Source organism: Anthonomus grandis, chromosome 2 (genome assembly GCF_022605725.1).
Source record: "Anthonomus grandis grandis chromosome 2, icAntGran1.3, whole genome shotgun sequence".
Taxonomy (NCBI): domain Eukaryota; kingdom Metazoa; phylum Arthropoda; class Insecta; order Coleoptera; family Curculionidae; genus Anthonomus; species Anthonomus grandis.
Genome location: NC_065547.1, coordinates 16970523 through 16984785, shown reverse-complemented (window position 1 = coordinate 16984785; position 14263 = coordinate 16970523). Strand labels below are relative to the sequence as shown.

General features: G+C 30.6%; 2 long non-coding RNA genes across 3 annotated transcripts in view; one reads left to right on the top strand and one right to left on the bottom strand.

The window, feature by feature from the left end:
- The window catches only part of LOC126733631 (uncharacterized), a 30317-nt gene that overhangs the window by 4775 nt on the left and 11279 nt on the right, over window positions 1-14263 (top strand). Inside the window, exon 2 of one of the 2 annotated variants that reach the window (XR_007659794.1) lies at window positions 8077-8329. This is a non-coding gene — a long non-coding RNA (uncharacterized LOC126733631). Of the gene's footprint in view, window positions 1-8076; window positions 8330-14263 lie in introns of those variants that run through there. The other variant, XR_007659795.1, reaches the window with a different exon arrangement.
- Window positions 8311-14263, bottom strand: part of LOC126733630 (uncharacterized) — a 21373-nt gene continuing 15420 nt past the window's right edge. Inside the window, exon 3 of the long non-coding RNA XR_007659793.1 lies at window positions 8311-8420. This is a non-coding gene — a long non-coding RNA (uncharacterized LOC126733630). The remainder of the gene's footprint in view (window positions 8421-14263) is intronic.

Here is a 14263-nt window from a genome sequence, read left to right as displayed (position 1 = left end):
TGACTATGTTTTAAGGTCACGTGACTACCTTAACTTTCTTCCTATTTGTCCGATTTGATTGAAATTTGGTATTTGGGGTTTATTTAGGATGCAATTATGAATTTTTCACAGATATTTGACATTTGACTTCCAGGTCACGTGACTATTGGTACTTTTTTGCTATTGGTCTGATTGGGTTCAAATTTGGTATTTGGGCTTTATTTAGGATGCAATTATTAATTTTTGACAGATATTTGACATTTGACTTCCGGGTCACGTGACTATTGTAACTTTTTTGCTATAAGTCCGATTGGGTTCAAATTTGGTATTTGGGCTTTATTTGGGATACAATTAATAAATTTTGACAGATAATTGACAAATTATATTTTAAAGTCACGTGACTCTCATAATTCTTTTGCTATTGATCCGATTGGGTTGAAATTTAGTATTTAGGCTTTATTTAGGATGCAAGTAATAGATTTTGCCAGAAATTTGACATATTGAATTTTAAAGTCACGTGACTTCCATAACTTTTTTGCTATTGATCCGATTGGGTTAAAATTTGGTATTTAGAGTTTTATTACGATGCCATTATTGAATTTTTACAAATTTTTAAAATATTATGTTTTTAAGTCACGTGACTATCAAAATTTCTTTCGTATTCGCTCGATTTGATTGAAATTTCCTATTAGATTATATGTATATATTTATAGATAATATTTTGTATTACCCTATTGCTTTTATCTTAATTAGTTAAATTGTTTCTTAGATTTGCCTTTGAAAAAAAAATTAAAAAATCATGGGTTCAGTATGCTTTAAAGGAAACTTATCTTCTTTCATAATATTTTAGCATTATTATAGATTTTGAAAATTTTTGTCATTAAGCTTTTTCATTACTTTTTGAATGGTCTTTAGCCAGAAAAAAGAAATTTTGAATTTGGAGCATGTTTTGAAAAATTTTCATTTTGGGCCGGATTTTGTTTGAAAATCGAAAAATGCAAATAAATAGGTTTTCTGTTCATTTTAGAGTCAAATCGATAATAACCTTTTTGAAAGGTATTCTGAAGTAGTACAAGATAGAAAAATAAAAAATTGAAATTTTTCCATAGGGCTCTTGATATTTCGATATTTATGTTTAATAGTTTTTTACAATTTTCTCCAATTCTGTGATAGCTAGAATCAATTCGTTTTAACATTCGGATACCTCGTAATATTCCCGAAAACTTTTGTTTAAGGCAAAAAGTTGTCAGAGTTATAGTTTATTTAGAAAAAAATAAAAACCATTTTTTCGCAATTTTTCATAGCTATACCCCTGGCGATTTTGGAGCAAAAAAAAAAATTTTTTTCTTGGGTTTTTTTTACTGGAAATTGCCAACTTAGGGCTTACATTATAAGTTGTCAGTTATCATTTAAAAAAAAAAAATTCTACCGTGGGAAAAAACGAGTTTTCTTTTATTTTTTTTTACATTTTTACTAATATCTCGACTTCTATAGCTTCGATTCAATTCGTTGATGGTTTCTTTTATTCTTTATTCTCCTCCTGTTAATTCTTTTTATATTTTATTACAATTGCCGTTCGGAATAAAACTGAAAAATTTTAAAAATCGACGTAAATACATAGACTCTTATGGGACCTAATATTTCTCTTTATATTGTGGCACTCGTATAAATCATGGAAAATTTTGGCATTGAGCTTTTTTACTAGTTTTTGAATGGTCTTTAACTAGAAAAAAGAAATTTTGAATTCGGAGCATATTTTGAAAAAATTGTCATTTTGACCCCGGATTTTGTTCGAAAATCGAAAAATGCAAAGAAATAGGTTTTCCGTTCATTTTAGAGTCAAATTGGTAATAATCTTTTTTAAAGATACTCTGAAGTAGTACAGGATAGAAAAATAAAAAATTGAAATTTTTCCATAGGGCTCTTGATAATTCGATATATATGTTTAATAGTTTTTTCCAATTTTCTCCGATTGTATAATAGCTAGAACCGATTTGTTTTAACGCACGGATACCTCGTAATATTTCCGAAAACTTTTGTTTAAGACAAAAAGTTGTCAGAGTTATATTTTATTTATAAAAAAATAAAAACCATTTTTTTTTAATTTTTCGTGGGTATACCCCTTTCGATTTTCGACCAAAAAAAAAAAAATGTTTTTCTTGGGTTTTTTTTTGTGAAAATTACAAGTTTAGGGCTAAAACTAAAATTTGTCATAAATTATTTTAAGAAAAAAAATTATACCGTGGGAAAAAACCAGTTTTCTTTTGTTTTTCCCACATTTTTACTTATATCTCGGCTTCTATAGCTTCGATTCAATTTATTTATGGTTTTTTTTATTTCTTATTCTTCTCCTCTCAATTCTTTTGATATTTTATTACTATTACATTTTAAAATAAAAAGAAAAATTTAAACAAATCGACGTAAAATCTCGTTTGTTCTATTTCAAGAAATAGACCCTTATGGGAACTTTTTTCTGAATTTGGTATTTATGGTTTATTTAGGATACAACTAATAAATTATAACAGATAACTGACATTTGAGTGTCAGCCTAGGTCACGTGACTACCGTAACTTTTTTGCTATTGGTCCGATTTTGTTGTAATTTGGTATTCAGGCTTTATTTAGGATACAATTAACATATTTTAACAGATATTTGAAATATAAGAGAGTATATTGACACACAACGCGACTATATAATAAATTATGGTTCTTTGAAGCATGATACCCCAACAACTGGTCCTCTCTTTCCTCGGCAGGTAAACGTTAGCCTCCCCGACTCACCTAAGTACACCTGATAATTTTTGATTGTTTTTTTAAATTCCCTTATGGCTTTTCACAGACAAGACCTAAAGGTTCCAAACTGGTCCCCACGGACCAAAAGTATAGGAGCGAAGCGACTATACTTGTTATATAGGAGCGTCTGCGACTATATTATGCACGCGGGCCCGGGTCCGAAAAATCGTGTTTTTTTGGAAATAAAAATTCATATCTTTGGCTGTATGGCTAGCGAAACGATGAAATTTGGCATAGGGTCTCTCAATACATTGGGAATGATGGATCCGTAAACGAATTTTTTTTCCGGTACCACCAAACGGAGCGGTACTGTCTCAAATTCAAAAATTCGTAAAAAAATTGGTAAAAATCGAGTTGCTCACGAGATCTCAATTTTAAAGCGTTCAATCGAGTTGAAATTTTCAGGATATATGGGTTCTTGGGGCTTACGTGTCTGTATACTTTTTGAGCCCGATCGGTATACAGGGTGAGTTGTTATAAGCGAACAAAAGTGACTAAAAAAAAAATTCAAACTTCTCCAGAGGCTAAAAAAAAATTTTTATAAAAAAAGTGTTTCGGCGAAAAGACTTCATTTTATAAGAGATTTAACATACTTGGAGCTTTTTTTTGTAAAAAATTTATTTTACGAGTTCTGGCATTTTCAGTTTTTTGGGATTTTCCGCCAAACGATACTTATTTTGGGAAAATTTTTTTTTTCAAAAAATAACTTCATCTTTTACCTTTTATATGCCATATAACCGAAATTTTTGGGAACCATACAGGGCGAGCAATAATGAACTTTACCCATGAAGGTCCGACCCGAAAATCACATTTTATTTAATAACTTTTTCGTAGTAGCATCTGGACCATTTATATTCTCAGGCATTAAATACTTTAATAACCCCAATATTTATGTAAAATTACAATCTTCCAACATTAATAGGTTCTGAGCAATTCGAATTTCGCGTTTAATTCATTTGCCACGTCCCTGTACATGGTGAAAAGATCAGACATCATCTAAAAGATCCGAAATTTTGTTTTACAACACATACTAAAATTTCAGGGTTCCAGCGATAGTACAAGTACCCGAAAAATGCGATTTTATGAAAAAAGTCCATTTTTTTGCGTTTTTGCAGGTAATTGGAGGTGTCAACCTAAACTCTGATGAAATGGCTGGTGGGAACAATACTTTGACGCATGGTGGATACAAATTTTTTGCTCGTGACAGGTGGCCGGGACTTGGTTGGGTTTTTTGTAAAATTATGAATGAAAATGAACCGGAAACGATCAGGGAAAGGAAGCACCGAATCAGAAAATGAATGGGCTTTCCGAATCTGTGCATATCAATAGGGGAAATTGTGTATTGCGGCCAGGAAAATTCGGCAAACATTTTGACGTCTTCGAAAAATGCCGTTTTTTTGAAATGTCAGTGTCTTTATACCGGGGTGAGACGAAATGAAATTTGCCCGATTATTTTATTAAAATTATTCGAATATATACACGGGTCAGTCGTAATGATCTATTTAATTTAAAATAAAAATTTCGATATTAGGTGAGTTTTTACTATTTAGTTTATTATTAATATATGCTAATAATTCTTAAACATTGCTTTTGGGATATAAATAAAATTTTTTTGAAATTATTGATTTTTAAGGTTAGTCGAGTATCATAACTTTTTTGGTATTGGTGCGATTTGGTTGAAATTTGGTACCTAGTACCTATTTCGGATAAGATTAATAAATTTTTACAGATATTTGACATGACTATGTTTTAAGGTCACGTGACTACCTTAACTTTCTTCCTATTTGTCCGATTTGATTGAAATTTGGTATTTGGGGTTTATTTAGGATGCAATTATTAATTTTTCACAGATATTTGACATTTGACTTCCAGGTCACGTGACTATTGTAACTTTTTTGCTATGAGTCCGATTGGGTTCAAATTTGGTATTTATGCTTTATTTAGGATACAATTAATAAATTTTAACAGATAATTGACATATTGAATGTTTAAGTCACGTGACTTCCATAACTTATTTGCTATTGTTCCGATTGGGTTGAAATTTAGTATTTGGGCTTTATTTAGGATGCAAGTAATAAATTTTGACAGAAATTTGACATGTTGAATTTTTTAAGTCACGTGACTTCCATAACTTTTTTGCTATTGATCCGATTGGGTTGAAATTTAGTATTTGGGCTTTATTTAGGATGCAAGTAATAAATTTTGACAGAAATTTGACATGTTGAATTTTTTAAGTCACGTGACTTCCATAACTTTTTTGCTATTGATCCGATTGGGTTCAAATTTGGAATTTGGGGTTTATTTAGGATGCAATTGTTGATTTTTTACAAAATTTTAAAATATTAAGTTCTAGGGTCACGTGACTATCAAAATTTCCTATTTGATTAAAATCTGCTATTAGATGATATGTATATATTTATAGATAATATTTCGTATTACCCTATTCCTTTTATCTTAATTAGTTAAATTATTTCTTAAATTTGCCTTTCAAAAAAAAATAAAAAAATCATCGGTTCGAATACATAGGCTTTAAAGGGAACTTATCTTCTTTCATAATATTGTAGCATTATTATAGATTTTGAAAATTTTTGTCATTAAGCTTTTTCATTACTTTTTGAATGGTCTTTAGCCAGAAAAAAGAAATTTTGAATTTGGAGCATGTTTTGAAAAAATTTTCATTTTGGGCCGGATTTTGTTCGAAAATCGAAAAATGCAAAGAAATAGGTTTTCTGTTCATTTTAGAGTCAAATCGATAATAATCTTTTTGAAAGGTATCCTAAAGTAGTACAAGATAGAAAAATAAAAAAATGAAATCTTTCCATAGGGCTCTTGATAATTCGATATTTATGATTTATAGTTTTTTACAATTTTCTCCGAATCACTCTCACGAGATGTGTTTTTAACATTCGAATACCTCGTAATATTCCCTAGAACTTTTGTTTAAGACAAAAAGTTGTCAGAGTTATAGTTTAGTTAGAAAAAAATAAAAACCATTTAATCACAATTTTTCATGGCTATACCCCTTTCGATTTTGGAGCAAAAAAAAATTTTTTTTCTTGGGTTTTTTTTAATGGATATTGCCAACTTAGGGCTTACATTATAATTTGTCAGTTATCATTTTAAGAAAAAAAATGCTACCGTGGAAAAAAACGAGTTTTCTTTTATTTTTTTTTCACAGTTTTACTAATATCTCGACTTCTAGAGCTTCGATTCAATTTGTTGATGGTTTTTATTATTCCTTATTCTCCTCCTGTTAATTCTTTTTATATTTTATTACAACTGCCTTTCGAAATAAAACTGAAAAATTAAAAAAATCGACGTAAAAGCCCGGTTGTCTTATCCCTGTACATAGGCTCTTATGGAACCTAATTTTCCCTTTATATTATGGCACTCGTATAAATCGTGGAAAATTTTGTCATAAAGCTTTTTTATTAGTTTTTAAATGGTCTTTAACCAGAAAAAAGAAATTTTGAATTCGGAGCATATTTTGGAAAAATGGTCATTTTGACCCCGGATTTTGTTCGAAAATCGAAAAATGCAAAGAAATAGGTTTTCCGTTCATTTTAGAGTCAAATTGGTAATAATCTTTTTTAAAGATACTCTGAAGTAGTACAGGATAGAAAAATAAAAAACTGAAATTTTTCCATAGGGCTCTTGATAATTCGATATTTATGTTTAATAGTTTTTTTCAATTTCTCCGACTGTATAATAGCTAGAACCGATTCGTTTTAACGCACGGATACCTCGTAATATTCCCGAAAACTTTTGTTTAAGACAAAAAGTTGTCAGAGTTATATTTTATTTAAAAAAAAATAAAAACCATTTTTTCGCAATTTTTCATGGTTATACCCCTTTCGATTTTCGACCAAAAAAAAATTTTTTTTTCTTGGGTTTTTTTTACGTGAAATTGCCAACTTAGGGCTTACATTATAATTTGTCAATAATTATTTTAAGAAAAAAAATGATACCGTGGGAAAAAACCAGTTTTCTTTTGTTTTTTCCCACATTTTTACTAATCTCTCGGCTTCTATAGCTTCGATTCAATTCATTGATGGTTTCTTTTATTTCTTATTCTCCTCCTCTCAATTCTTTTGATATTTTATTACTATTACATTTCAAAATAAAAAGAAAAATTAAAACAATCGACGTAAAATCCCTGTTTGTTCTATTTCAAGAAATAGACCCTTATGGGAACTTCTCTCTGAATTTGGTATTTATGGTTTATTTAGGATACAACTAATAAATTATGACAGATAACTGACATTTAAGTTTCAGCCTAGGTCACGTGACTACCGTAACTTTTTTGCTATTGGTCCGATTCTGTTCGAATTTGGTATTCAGACTTTATTTAGAATACAATTAATATACTTTCACAGATATTTGAAATATAAGACAGTATATTGACACACAACGCGACTATATAACAAATTATGGTTCTTTGAAGCATGATACCCCAACAACTGGTCCTCTCTTTCCTTGGCAGGTAAACGTTAGCCTCCCCGACTCACCTAAGTACACCTGATAGTTTTTGATTTTTTTTTTATTACCTTATGGCTTTTCACAGACAAGACCTAAAGGTTTCAAACTGGTCCCCACGGACCAAAAGTATAGGAGCGAAGCGACTTTACTTGTTATATAGGAGCGTCTGCGACTATATTATGCACGCGGGCCCGGGTCCGAAAATCGTGTTTTTTTGGAAATAAAAATTCATATCTTTGGCTGTATGGCTAGCGAAACGATGAAATTTGGCATAGGGTCTCTCAATACATTGGGAATGATGGATCCGTAAACGAATTTTTTTCCGGTACCACCAAACGGAGCGGTACTGTCTCAAATTCAAAAATTCGTAAAAAAATTGGTAAAAATCGAGTTGCTCACGAGATCTCAATTTTAAAGCGTTCAATCGAGTTGAAATTTTCAGGATATATGGGTTCTTGGGGCTTACGTGTCTGTATACTTTTTGAGCCCGATCGGTATACAGGGTGAGTTGTTATAAGCGAACAAAAGTGACTAAAAAAAAAATTCAAACTTCTCCAGAGGCTAAAAAAAAATTTTTATAAAAAAAGTGTTTCGGCGAAAAGACTTCATTTTATAAGAGATTTAACATACTTGGAGCTTTTTTTGTAAAAAATTTATTTTACGAGTTCTGGCATTTTCAGTTTTTTGGGATTTTCCGCCAAACGATACTTATTTTGGGAAAATTTTTTTTTTCAAAAAATAACTTCATCTTTTACCTTTTATATGCCATATAACCGAAATTTTTGGAACCATACAGGGCGAGCAATAATGAACTTTACCCATGAAGGTCCGACCCGAAAATCACATTTTATTTAATAACTTTTTCGTAGTAGCATCTGGACCATTTATATTCTCAGGCATTAAATACTTTAATAACCCCAATATTTATGTAAAATTACAATCTTCCAACATTAATAGGTTCTGAGCAATTCGAATTTTCGCGTTTAATTCATTTGCCACGTCCCTGTACATGGTGAAAAGATCAGACATCATCTAAAAGATCCGAAATTTTGTTTTACAACACATACTAAAATTTCAGGGTTCCAGCGATAGTACAAGTACCCGAAAAATGCGATTTTATGAAAAAAGTCCATTTTTTTTGCGTTTTTGCAGGTAATTGGAGGTGTCAACCTAAACTCTGATGAAATGGCTGGTGGGAACAATACTTTGACGCATGGTGGATACAAATTTTTTGCTCGTGACAGGTGGCCGGGACTTGGTTGGGTTTTTTGTAAAATTATGAATGAAAATGAACCGGAAACGATCAGGGAAAGGAAGCACCGAATCAGAAATGAATGGGCTTTCCGAATCTGTGCATATCAATAGGGGAAATTGTGTATTGCGGCCAGGAAAATTCGGCAAACATTTTGACGTCTTCGAAAAATGCCGTTTTTTTGAAATGTCAGTGTCTTTATACCGGGGTGAGACGAAATGAAATTTGCCCGATTATTTTATTAAAATTATTCGAATATATACACGGGTCAGTCGTAATGATCTATTTAATTTAAAATAAAAATTTCGATATTAGGTGAGTTTTTACTATTTAGTTTATTATTAATATATGCTAATAATTCTTAAACATTGCTTTTGGGATATAAATAAAATTTTTTTGAAATTATTGATTTTTAAGGTTAGTCGAGTATCATAACTTTTTTGGTATTGGTGCGATTTGGTTGAAATTTGGTACCTAGTACCTATTTCGGATAAGATTAATAAATTTTTACAGATATTTGACATGACTATGTTTTAAGGTCACGTGACTACCTTAACTTTCTTCCTATTTGTCCGATTTGATTGAAATTTGGTATTTGGGGTTTATTTAGGATGCAATTATTAATTTTTCACAGATATTTGACATTTGACTTCCAGGTCACGTGACTATTGTAACTTTTTTGCTATGAGTCCGATTGGGTTCAAATTTGGTATTTATGCTTTATTTAGGATACAATTAATAAATTTTAACAGATAATTGACATATTGAATGTTTAAGTCACGTGACTTCCATAACTTATTTGCTATTGTTCCGATTGGGTTGAAATTTAGTATTTGGGCTTTATTTAGGATGCAAGTAATAAATTTTGACAGAAATTTGACATGTTGAATTTTTTAAGTCACGTGACTTCCATAACTTTTTTGCTATTGATCCGATTGGGTTGAAATTTAGTATTTGGGCTTTATTTAGGATGCAAGTAATAAATTTTGACAGAAATTTGACATGTTGAATTTTTTTAAGTCACGTGACTTCCAACTCTCACGAGATGTGTTTCCATAACTTTTTTGCTATTGATCCGATTGGGTTCAAATTTGGAATTTGGGGTTTATTTAGGATGCAATTGTTGATTTTTTACAAAATTTTAAAATATTAAGTTCTAGGGTCACGTGACTATCAAAATTTCCTATTTGATTAAAATCTGCTATTAGATGATATGTATATATTTATAGATAATATTTCGTATTACCCTATTCCTTTTATCTTAATTAGTTAAATTATTTCTTAAATTTGCCTTTCAAAAAAAAATAAAAAAATCATCGGTTCGAATACATAGGCTTTAAAGGGAACTTATCTTCTTTCATAATATTGTAGCATTATTATAGATTTTGAAAATTTTTGTCATTAAGCTTTTTCATTACTTTTTGAATGGTCTTTAGCCAGAAAAAAGAAATTTTGAATTTGGAGCATGTTTTGAAAAAATTTTCATTTTGGGCCGGATTTTGTTCGAAAATCGAAAATGCAAAGAAATAGGTTTTCTGTTCATTTTAGAGTCAAATCGATAATAATCTTTTTGAAAGGTATCCTAAAGTAGTACAAGATAGAAAAATAAAAAAATGAAATCTTTCCATAGGGCTCTTGATAATTCGATATTTATGATTTATAGTTTTTTACAATTTTCTCCGAATCTGTGATAGCTGTAATCAATTAGTTTTAACATTCGAATACCTCGTAATATTCCCTAGAACTTTTGTTTAAGACAAAAAGTTGTCAGAGTTATAGTTTAGTTAGAAAAAAATAAAAACCATTTAATCACAATTTTTCATGGCTATACCCCTTTCGATTTTGGAGCAAAAAAAAAATTTTTTTTCTTGGGTTTTTTTTAATGGATATTGCCAACTTAGGGCTTACATTATAATTTGTCAGTTATCATTTTAAGAAAAAAAATGCTACCGTGGAAAAAAACGAGTTTTCTTTTATTTTTTTTTCACAGTTTTACTAATATCTCGACTTCTAGAGCTTCGATTCAATTTGTTGATGGTTTTTATTATTCCTTATTCTCCTCCTGTTAATTCTTTTATATTTTATTACAACTGCCTTTCGAAATAAAACTGAAAAATTAAAAAAATCGACGTAAAAGCCCGGTTGTCTTATCCCTGTACATAGGCTCTTATGGAACCTAATTTTTCCCTTTATATTATGGCACTCGTATAAATCGTGGAAAATTTTGTCATAAAGCTTTTTTATTAGTTTTTAAATGGTCTTTAACCAGAAAAAAGAAATTTTGAATTCGGAGCATATTTTGGAAAAATGGTCATTTTGACCCCGGATTTTGTTCGAAAATCGAAAAATGCAAAGAAATAGGTTTTCCGTTCATTTTAGAGTCAAATTGGTAATAATCTTTTTAAAGATACTCTGAAGTAGTACAGGATAGAAAAATAAAAAACTGAAATTTTTCCCATAGGGCTCTTGATAATTCGATATTTATGTTTAATAGTTTTTTTCAATTTTCTCCGACTGTATAATAGCTAGAACCGATTCGTTTTAACGCACGGATACCTCGTAATATTCCCGAAAACTTTTGTTTAAGACAAAAAGTTGTCAGAGTTATATTTTATTTAAAAAAAAATAAAAACCATTTTTTCGCAATTTTTCATGGTTATACCCCTTTCGATTTTCGACCAAAAAAAAATTTTTTTTTTCTTGGGTTTTTTTTTACGTGAAATTGCCAACTTAGGGCTTACATTATAATTTGTCAATAATTATTTTAAGAAAAAAAAATGATACCGTGGGAAAAAACCAGTTTTCTTTTGTTTTTTCCCACATTTTTACTAATCTCTCGGCTTCTATAGCTTCGATTCAATTCATTGATGGTTTCTTTTATTTCTTATTCTCCTCCTCTCAATTCTTTTGATATTTTATTACTATTACATTTCAAAATAAAAAGAAAAATTAAAACAAATCGACGTAAAATCCCTGTTTGTTCTATTTCAAGAAATAGACCCTTATGGGAACTTCTCTCTGAATTTGGTATTTATGGTTTATTTAGGATACAACTAATAAATTATGACAGATAACTGACATTTAAGTTTCAGCCTAGGTCACGTGACTACCGTAACTTTTTTGCTATTGGTCCGATTCTGTTCGAATTTGGTATTCAGACTTTATTTAGAATACAATTAATATACTTTCACAGATATTTGAAATATAAGACAGTATATTGACACACAACGCGACTATATAACAAATTATGGTTCTTTGAAGCATGATACCCCAACAACTGGTCCTCTCTTTCCTTGGCAGGTAAACGTTAGCCTCCCCGACTCACCTAAGTACACCTGATAGTTTTTGATTTTTTTTTTATTACCTTATGGCTTTTCACAGACAAGACCTAAAGGTTTCAAACTGGTCCCCACGGACCAAAAGTATAGGAGCGAAGCGACTATACTTGTTATATAGGAGCGTCTGCGACTATATTATGCACGCGGGGCCCGGGTCCGAAAAATCGTGTTTTTTTGGAAATAAAAATTCATATCTTTGGCTGTATGGCTAGCGAAACGATGAAATTTGGCATAGGGTCTCTCAATACATTGGGAATGATGGATCCGTAAACGAATTTTTTTTCCGGTACCACCAAACGGAGCGGGTACTGTCTCAAATTCAAAAATTCGTAAAAAAATTGGTAAAAATCGAGTTGCTCACGAGATCTCAATTTTAAAGCGTTCAATCGAGTTGAAATTTTCAGGATATATGGGTTCTTGGGGCTTACGTGTCTGTATACTTTTTGAGCCCGATCGGTATACAGGGTGAGTTGTTATAAGCGAACAAAAGTGACTAAAAAAAAAATTCAAACTTCTCCAGAGGCTAAAAAAAAATTTTTATAAAAAAAGTGTTTCGGCGAAAAGACTTCATTTTATAAGAGATTTAACATACTTGGAGCTTTTTTTTGTAAAAAATTTATTTTACGAGTTCTGGCATTTTCAGTTTTTTGGGATTTTCCGCCAAACGATACTTATTTTGGGAAAATTTTTTTTTTCAAAAAATAACTTCATCTTTTACCTTTTATATGCCATATAACCGAAATTTTTGGGAACCATACAGGGCGAGCAATAATGAACTTTACCCATGAAGGTCCGACCCGAAAATCACATTTTATTTAATAACTTTTTCGTAGTAGCATCTGGACCATTTATATTCTCAGGCATTAAATACTTTAATAACCCCAATATTTATGTAAAATTACAATCTTCCAACATTAATAGGTTCTGAGCAATTCGAATTTTCGCGTTTAATTCATTTGCCACGTCCCTGTACATGGTGAAAAGATCAGACATCATCTAAAAGATCCGAAATTTTGTTTTACAACACATACTAAAATTTCAGGGTTCCAGCGATAGTACAAGTACCCGAAAAATGCGATTTTATGAAAAAAGTCCATTTTTTTGCGTTTTTGCAGGTAATTGGAGGTGTCAACCTAAACTCTGATGAAATGGCTGGTGGGAACAATACTTTGACGCATGGTGGATACAAATTTTTTGCTCGTGACAGGTGGCCGGGACTTGGTTGGGTTTTTTGTAAAATTATGAATGAAAATGAACCGGAAACGATCAGGGAAAGGAAGCACCGAATCAGAAAATGAATGGGCTTTCCGAATCTGTGCATATCAATAGGGGAAATTGTGTATTGCGGCCAGGAAAATTCGGCAAACATTTTGACGTCTTCGAAAAATGCCGTTTTTTTTGAAATGTCAGTGTCTTTATACCGGGGTGAGACGAAATGAAATTTGCCCGATTATTTTATTAAAATTATTCGAATATATACACGGGTCAGTCGTAATGATCTATTTAATTTAAAATAAAAATTTCGATATTAGGTGAGTTTTTACTATTTAGTTTATTATTAATATATGCTAATAATTCTTAAACATTGCTTTTGGGATATAAATAAAATTTTTTTGAAATTATTGATTTTTAAGGTTAGTCGAGTATCATAACTTTTTTGGTATTGGTGCGATTTGGTTGAAATTTGGTACCTAGTACCTATTTCGGATAAGATTAATAAATTTTTACAGATATTTGACATGACTATGTTTTAAGGTCACGTGACTACCTTAACTTTCTTCCTATTTGTCCGATTTGATTGAAATTTGGTATTTGGGGTTTATTTAGGATGCAATTATTAATTTTTCACAGATATTTGACATTTGACTTCCAGGTCACGTGACTATTGTAACTTTTTTGCTATGAGTCCGATTGGGTTCAAATTTGGTATTTATGCTTTATTTAGGATACAATTAATAAATTTTAACAGATAATTGACATATTGAATGTTTAAGTCACGTGACTTCCATAACTTATTTGCTATTGTTCCGATTGGGTTGAAATTTAGTATTTGGGCTTTATTTAGGATGCAAGTAATAAATTTTGACAGAAATTTGACATGTTGAATTTTTTAAGTCACGTGACTTCCATAACTTTTTTGCTATTGATCCGATTGGGTTGAAATTTAGTATTTGGGCTTTATTTAGGATGCAAGTAATAAATTTTGACAGAAATTTGACATGTTGAATTTTTTAAGTCACGTGACTTCCATAACTTTTTTGCTATTGATCCGATTGGGTTCAAATTTGGAATTTGGGGTTTATTTAGGATGCAATTGTTGATTTTTTACAAAATTTTAAAATATTAAGTTCTAGGGTCACGTGACTATCAAAATTTCCTATTTGATTAAAATCTGCTATTAGATGATACTCTCACGAGATGTG